Below are 2718 nucleotides of genomic sequence, written 5' to 3'. Positions count from 1 at the left end.
TCCTGCTGAGCTTCTCATGCCCAGAGCTGATTATTCTGTTTGGTATCATTTAATGGGGCTGCCTTAAGGTCCCTTTAGGATATATGTAGGGGCTGCTTGGCCCAGAAAGAGGAGGTGTCTTTCGTTGTGTGGGTGAGTGTTGTCCTTTCATAATGACCTTCTGAGGAAATGTCATAGGGGAGCACAGCCCATTTTGTAGCAAGGCCTCACATTTTGTAGGAAGTCGCAAACATGAATGTGACTGCAGGTGGGAGCTAGAAGTTGTTCCTGCTCAGGTTGTTTGTTGCATGTTACTTACTACCACACCCAAGTCCTGAGCTGTGGTCTTTCGAGCCAGGGTTCTTCATCTGGGGCTCCATGTAGGTCTGTGAACATGCAAAATGGCAAAAGTGGACTTGGAGGCTTTTTAGGGCAGATAGTACCTACTTTTCATTAAAGAGTTGGTCAACCTCCGAAAAGATTAAAATGATTGTTTTAGAGAATCCTGGAATAAGCAGAGATAGATCATTTTAAACCTTTTTCTTCTAACTTTTTATTTTGAAACAATTTTAGACTTACAGAAAAGCTGCAAAAACTAGACAGTTTTCACATTCATCTTTCACTCAGCTTTCCCAATACTAATAGCTCACAGAATTATAATATGATAGTCAAAACCAGGAAATTAACGCTGGTATAATATGCAGTGGTACAACTTAACAGTAAGTGACTGACCTTATTTAAATTTCATCAGTTTTCCCCCTACTGTTCATTTTCTGTTCCTGGATCCAGTCCAGGATCCCACATTACACATAGATGTTGTGTCTCCTTAAATTCCTCCTATTTGTGACATTTCCTTATTTTAGAGAAAAAGATAAAATCTGTTGGTAATGATAATATTAAAATGCAAGATAAATGTAGGGACATACAAACTGTCTGCCTCACTGTCTTTTTTCCTCCTTATTCATTTTCCTTTCCAAGCAAAACTTAAAAATTAGCTTTATTTTTATTTGGTATAACTGAAGTAAAAAAAAAGGAGTAATGATTTTTATTTTAAAGTATGTAAAAAATACAGTTGATGGTTGTAAAAGGCTTTAAAAGCTTCAAAAGTGTTTTGGATTAGTCAGACACATTTTTTGAAATATAAAATACACAATTGCAGTAATCATACAACTGATTTTACTGTGTAGTAAATAATTTACCCTTGCCCAAAAGAGGTCTAACATTTGTCTTTGGTTTCTGGGAGGTGATCTCTTGGCCCTTGGAATATCATGCTTGATAGGAGTATCTTCATCCAGGGCTTTGGGTCATACTGGATAGTCTAAAAATGTGATTTAGGGTGCAGGCTGCCACATTAGGTAGCCTTAGGTTGGGATGTGGACACTCCAGGTAGTAGCAGTGTGATGTAGGGTGGAAGCTCTGGGTCATGTGGTATCTACTAGTCAACCTCCAGAGGTGATGGAGACTGGAGACTAAGTCCAGCCACATGCGTGATTAATCATGTCTATGTGATGGAACCCAGTAAACACTCTGGACACCAAGGCTCTAGGGAGCTTCCCTGGCTGGCAGTACTCTGTGCATATGATCACACATTAATAGTTGACAAGCATTGCTGACCTGACTCCATGGCGAGAAGACAACCAGAAGCTCCATGTTTGGTGCTTTCCCCCAACTCTGCCCTATGAGCTTATTCCTGTGGTTGTTTTAGTCTCTGTCCTTTCCCTGTAAAAAAAAAAAACCATAACCCTGAGCACAACAGCTTTCAGTGAGTTCTGTGAGTCTTTCTAGCAAGTTATCAAAGCTGAAGGTGGTTTGGGGAGACCCCCAAACTTGAAATTGATGTCAGAAGTGAGGGTGGTTTTGTTGACTATTCCCCCAGCTTTGCAATTGGCCTAATGTGCAATGACTTTAAACGTTGAATCTGAAACCCACGAGTCTTTGCACTTGAAGATAAAAATCATTCTTCTTGGGGCTTCCCTGGTGGTGCAGTGGTTAAGAATCCTCCTGCCAATGCAGGGGATGCGGGTTCGAGCCCTCGTCCGGGAGGATCCCACATGCTGCAGAGCAAGTGTGCTGGTGCGTCACAACTGCTGAGCCTGTGCTCTGGGGCCCGCGAGCCACAACTACTGAGGCCTGTGCGCCTAGAGCCCATGCTCCGCAATGGGAGAGGCCACTGCTATGAGAAGCCCACACACCACAATGAGAAGTGGCCCCCGCTCGCCGCAACTAGAGAAAGCCCGCGTGCAGCAACAAAGACCCAACGCAGCCAAAAATTAAAAAAAAATTCTTCTCCCAAGATAAGAGATTATTACCAGTAAAGTGTCATTTTATATTTAGCAGATACATTTCAACTAAAGTTTCCTTCCTTATATTTCAGTGTGTTTCATTTGTGAGAATACAACAGAATAGGACTGGTCAGTTTCAGACCTGAAGTTATCTCACTTTTAATGAGGGTTTATAACAAATTTTAGAGTTCTTCTAAATACAGTGGAGATTAAGCCCAGCATAGAACCACTGTCTTGAAAGACTCTCATCATGACCTGTGGCAGCCTTTTATTGGAGGCCACACATGTATCTGTCTAGACTATGGAACTTTAAAAAAATGTCTTGTGTGTTTTGCCACTACCTAAGTTCCTCAGGACTGAAGAACAGCTTTGTAGACTTGTTTTCTTTTAGAAATTTCCATCTTAGTGCTACGTACATTTATATAATTCCAGTGGAGGGGATGGTGGCACATAGTTT

Source organism: Lipotes vexillifer, unplaced genomic scaffold (genome assembly GCF_000442215.2).
Source record: "Lipotes vexillifer unplaced genomic scaffold, Lipotes_vexillifer_v1.1 scaffold375, whole genome shotgun sequence".
Classification (NCBI taxonomy): domain Eukaryota; kingdom Metazoa; phylum Chordata; class Mammalia; order Artiodactyla; family Lipotidae; genus Lipotes; species Lipotes vexillifer.
Note: the sequence above shows the minus strand (reverse complement) of the source record.